The sequence below is a fragment of the Rattus norvegicus genome, chromosome 2 (assembly GCF_021556685.1).
Source record: "Rattus norvegicus strain SHRSP/BbbUtx chromosome 2, alternate assembly SHRSP_T2T, whole genome shotgun sequence".
Taxonomy (NCBI): Eukaryota; Metazoa; Chordata; class Mammalia; order Rodentia; family Muridae; genus Rattus; species Rattus norvegicus.
Genome location: NC_141535.1, coordinates 82,635,569 through 82,641,518, shown reverse-complemented (window position 1 = coordinate 82,641,518; position 5,950 = coordinate 82,635,569). Strand labels below are relative to the sequence as shown.

The window sequence follows — 5,950 nt, the reverse complement described above, 5'->3', positions numbered from 1 at the left end:
GTATGCTTTGTAGAGTAAAATAAATTTATTATTGTTTTATTTCAAGATATCATTGGCCAGATGTATTTATATTATCAGGGAACATTCGCATATGAAACAAAATTTGTGATGCATGAAGAAAAATCTTTGTACAGTCTCTGAATTTTTATTTTGCGTCTATAGGGAGAATAATTAATTATACATCATGATTCATTTTAGAAAGTAAATGTCTCATGCTGGGAACTTGAGAGATTAATATTGGAAATAGCATATGGTGCAAGGTAAGTGTGATTTCTTTACTCTGCAGACTGAGAAGCCTGGCCAGGGTGGAAATGTGTTGGATTAGTGAGAGTGAGAGTATATATTCTCCACTGTTAGGTCTTAAAGGTGTGTACTAAAGGTAAGTCTGCATCGGCAGGATCACACAGATCTAGGATGTCTTTGATTGTGATCCCTTCACAGAGCAGCCATCTGGCTAGATCAAAATTCTTCTACATTGGTGAGTCCACATTCTACATAGACAGTTACAAGGAGACTTGCCTTGACTCTAGAGAGGTTGCAGGTATGTCTGCTGTGTCACATGCATGTTCACTGGTGGCAGATGGGAGAAAGGCTATGTCTGTGCTCAGTGTTCTGACCTATGAACATCTAAATAATTAATAACCTAACACTCTATGAAAAAAAAAGCAAGCCTGAGAAGACTACCAGTCTGGCACCTGAAGTGGAAACTTGTAGTTCTTTAGAAAGTTGGTTATTCCAAATGATGTTTTGCTGGGGCACACAGGAGAAGGGATATCTTGCTAAAGCAAACCCGTGAAAGACTGTTTTTCCTGAAGCAGATACAGGTGAAAGGATGTTTGAGTATAGCAAACACATGAAAGGACCTGGGGTAAAGAACTATAAATATGATCCCACAGACAGTGGGAGACAAAGCACTGAGCTTGCTTTAGTTTGCCCCGCCTCTCTATTCTTCATTAAAGACATGCATGCACTGATTCATCCTCTTGTAAATAGTGCTGTTGACCTCAACTTGTGATAACTCTGACATTGAGAGCAACTCACCCAAGAACTGCTCCTGAAGTTCCTGTGGCACTTGCTACATCCTCCGCCTTGCCTCGGGCCAGTAGGAAAGCCTGGTAGTTTCTTCAGGATCTAACTACAGCTGCCTGGTATCTGCTTGCTGAAAGGACTAGACTGTACCTGCTGGTTCATACCAGTGTCTTCCTGCCTAGAGAAATTATAGGTAGCTTCTGAATTGTATTAGTTGTTTGCTACAGGACTGAACGGCTGCCCAAGAAGATCAAGCTCACCCGCAAAGAACTATTGTTGAACAGGTCCGCTTCCCAATATCCTATTAACTTTCCTTCCAGTACCTCTCTGCCGGGTGGTGGGACAGAGGAAAGGCTGGACCCTCATTGAAAGTAGGTTGCAAAATATTTATGCCTACAGAGGGCCTGGATAGGAAACTGGCCTACACAACCACCAATCTGGTGCTACAAAAGACCAGATGGACTGCCAGGGTAGTGAGCAAGCTGGAGACTAGGATAATCCTACCTGGGGTTGCAAGTCACTTAGGTTGCCTAGGCAAGGAGCAAGTTCAGGACAACCATCAAACAGGAAGCTAGCCTGAGATGAGCACCAGTCCAGTGTCACATAGGCCTGGGGTGGGGGAAGGCAGGCTATGCCGAAGATGACACCTGCTCAGTGCCATATCGCACAAGTGTGGTATAGCATTCCGAGAGAACCCAAGACACTCAGAGACACTGGGCACCACTAAAAAGAGCAAGTAAGTGGTGGAGAAGTGGAAGAGAAAGAGAAATAGAAGGATGTGGGTACAGTAAAGAGAAGCAGAAATGGAGACTCTAGGATATTGAGAAACTACCTGATGTGAGTAGCCATTGATGTCACCTGGGACCTGGGAGGGGTCTTAGCCTGAGCTGGTATCAGAGACCATGTCTGAGTCTGTGATCTCCATGCAGGAGTCTATTATCTCCAAAGGCCAGGCAGATGTCCCTGTTCTGTCCTGCTACTCAGGGACATGTTGATGTCTGAAGGCTGTGCAGAACTGGCCCCACCCCTTGCCTGGCTCTGAGGGTGTGAATGAAGGTTATCATGAAATGGGCAGTAGAGAGATGTTTACCCTGCCCATTGACACCTACAGAAGGCAGGCAACCTGGCCCTGAGGTCATCAGAGCAGGAGAGCTGGACCTGCCCCTCACCTAGTACAGAACTCAGGAGAATGGGCCCTGTACTTCCCCTAGATAGCCTAGGAGAGTTAGCTTTGAATGTGGAGTCGTGGTTGAGCCAGCCCCAAGGGCATGTACATGGGAGAGCTGGCCCTGCCCCTTGTGTGCTGTGTGGTGTCACAAATGAATAAAAATGGCATCCCCACCCCCTTCTCGGCCCTCTTCACCTATATGGCAAGTGAAAGAGATAGCCCTAATGGTCCTGAGAGTGGGGGAACTGTCCCTGTCCCTTACTCGGTGGGACCGTTAGTAGAGCAGACCCTACATCCTGCTTGGGCATTAGCGTGGAACTCTCTCTGGTTGTGGTGGTTATAAGTGAGCTGGCACCAAGGCCATGAGAGTGGGAGAATAAGAGGGTTGCCTAGCTCAGATTCTTCTCAGACTAAGATCCAACGCTTTGAATTGGCACTCTCCAACATCTACTCCATCAATTAACTGCTAGAGTGCATGAAGTGACCAGTACTACAGAATCTCCATGACACAGGGCCATAGCAGTATATCTGAGGAGTTCTAGTGAGGTTCCAGTATTGAGTAGCAGGAGCCAGAGGCCTGTATCAGACCAGTGAGTCATTGCAATGAACATTTGCAAGCAAAGATGTATTGACAAAAAGATATACAGTAAGATACTCTGTGACAGACTACAGCTTCTACCTTTTGGGGGGTGTTACAAAGGTGCAGGGAAGGTATATGGGGTGGGAGAGCTGAATGGGATTGGATAGAAGTTTAAAAAGATTGGGTAGAAAGTTTAAAAAAATGTTTTTTGGACTAATGGTTCTCAACCTCTTGGTCCTGACCCCTTTGAGAGGGTAAAATAAGCCTTTTACAGAGGTCACTTATTAGACATCCTGCACATCATAATTTACATTACAATTCATAACTATAGTAAAGTTACAGCTATGAAGTAGCTTGGGATAATTTTGTGATTGGGGTCACGATAACATAGGAATAAAGTTGTATAGTTAACTCATTAGTAAGTTTGAGAACCAATGATTTAGATGATGTCATTATAAAAGTAAAATATGCATAGCAAAAGATTATGTTCTTCTTCAAAGTTTTATTAATGGAGTTAATATTTCATGCAAATACAAGACAACAATACAAAAGTTATGGCTTGGATAATGCTAGCCATTTTAATAAAAAATTTAACAAAACCACTCTCATTAAAATAGTACACAGTTATTTAACCTTTGCCTTTAGCTTATTTTTCATTGATTTTTAACCTAATTTTATTGATTTTTGGACTTATTCTTGTCCAGTATTTAATAGTTTTAAGTAACAGCCACATTTCAAGACTATGAGGCAAGGGAATGTTTTCATACTTATTTTAAAATGTCTGCATATGTTTATGCCCATTAACTTCATTAGAATGATAACTTACTCAAATTTAGTAACATCAGACTGTAAAATCTTGTTCTTTTATTATGCCTAGGCTAATTTATTCGTTTTACTGATTCTGCTAAAATCAGTTGAAATGATCCAATTTAGGTCAGCTTCACATGGTCCCACTTGCACTAAAAGATGGCCTGGGCTTCTTATCACTAAGTGCTTATCATCACTAAGGGTCCAGGAAGAAGGAGAAGCAAGTAAGATAAGGGCCATGGACAGTTAGAGTTAGTTCAACAATCAAAGGGAATATATGCAAGGATATAGCAAAAACTAAGATGACACAGGATTGGTTGGAGGACAGCAATCCTACTTCCCTTCAATCAAACTCATATGTGATTTTTTAATTATCAATTATAATTATTTCATAGATTGAGAAAAGATTATTTGAAGGACAGTAGCCATTGATATTTCAGAAAACAACATTGTTTTTATATTCTACTTTTCTACTTTACCCCTTTTATTGAAAACAGATTGTCTTCTAATACAATATATTATGGTTGTAGTTTCTGTTTTCTTTTCTCCTCCAAAGTCCTCCCCAACTTCCTTCCGATCCTGATCCATTCCTTTTCTGTCTCTCATTAGCAAAGAAAGAGATAACAGACAAACAGAAAAGTACAAAAAAATAATAAAATGAAGTAGAAACTATCATATAAAAGATGGACACAGCAACTCAACAGGAGTAAAAGAGACCCACTTTTTCTCATGGTGAGGAGCCCCGTAAAAAACACTGAGCTAGTAGTTATATATAAACAAAAGATTGCTGGAGACTCATGTAGGTCCCATGCTTGCTGCTTTATTATTGTATGATTTGTTCTCATTGGCAATTTAACATTAGAAAATGTATTAAGTATTTACACTTCTTTCATATAATGTTATGTTTAGTTTGAGACACTGTAAAATGATGGACTTTACAAAAGAAAAGAGGAAGTACCACCTACTTCTGGATGAGGTTAGTTATCAGGGAGATACACTGGGATCTGTCTTAAGATTCACTATGGAAATCATGGATGAAGGAACACCACGCCCCTTCTGTGAGTTGGAGAATCTTTCATATAGAGTGAAGCTTTAATCTTGAAGAGATGAGTAGGTTTCCATCCATATAGAAGGGGGAAAGGCAGGTTCGGCAGTGCTGGGCACAGGGAACATGTTATATCTGTGCTGGAAAGCAAGAGGGCAGTGTAACCAGTGTCAAGAGACTGTGAAGAAGAGAGAAAACCAGTGGAGATTACATGTAAAGATCCTTATTAAGCTATAATTTGGATTGATAAGAGTTGACAAATTCTGCGAAAATTTACTTATGTCTGACGTCAGAATAGTTTGTGAGTCAACAGATTCCTAAAGGCATCCAAAGGAAAAGCCTGTTCCAATATCACATAAAGCTCTACCAGAACACACATTTTCTCCTTTTTATAGCTTTTTCTTCTATAAAATAACACAAGTTGAATATTTATGCTAATAATTGGAAATATGAAATGCTCCAAAAAATTCAAGTGTTTTTGAGAAGAGACATGATGTCACATGGATGGAAGTCACAAATTGTTCCCAAAATTTAAATGTATTCATAAGTAATGCTCAGAAGTGAATAATGGAAGACTGTCTGTAGGCAGCAAATTTGAGTGCACCATGAGTTAAAAGTTGATATGTTCTTTGATACTGTCACTGATCTCAGTCTATATTTCAACTATACCTTATCACTAAATTATGATGCTACAAATAATGATTTCCCTTTTTACTATTATTACTGATATGGTCATCACCCTCATCAACAACAACATCATCATTATGATATTCCTAGACCTCTTACCTATCTTATATTTAGTGAAGTGCTCAATAATTTGCTATTACATGAGTTTAGTTACATCTTTGTATTAGATAGAAAAAGCTAACCAATATGTCACACACTTAAGGCTCAAGCACTTGTAAATGTGAGGCATTATGTCTAGTAGTCTGGGTTATAGTCAAGTTTCAGGCAAATCTGAACTACAAAGCAATATCATGTCATTAAAAAAGGAATAGAAAGATTTATCCTTATGATTGTTAAAATATTACCATGAAATTTCACTTGTTGGTTGGTTGTTGAAATAATCTTTTCTTGAACTTTCTTCCTCAATTTTTATAAGGTTAAACCTCTTCGACTACCGTTAATAATTTGATTTACTAATTTTGCTTATTTGTGTCATTTATATGTCACTTTCCTCCGAAGCATTAGGAAATTTTTTTTACAACAAAGGTATGTAGCATAGCCATTCATGAATGGTTTCACAATTAATTTGTCCAAATTTCAGATCAATATCAATCCCCTGTTGAACAGGGGATTAAATATACTCAGTTAGTGCAAG

The 5,950-nt window shown here is 39.4% G+C and overlaps 1 non-coding gene across 1 annotated transcript; it reads left to right on the top strand.

The window, feature by feature from the left end:
* The first annotated feature begins 519 nt into the window (after positions 1–519).
* LOC120101317 (small nucleolar RNA SNORA17) lies at positions 520–651 on the top strand. Its single transcript, XR_015679426.1, has one exon. It is a non-coding gene; the product is annotated as a small nucleolar RNA SNORA17 (small nucleolar RNA).
* The last annotated feature ends 5,299 nt before the right edge of the window (positions 652–5,950 follow it).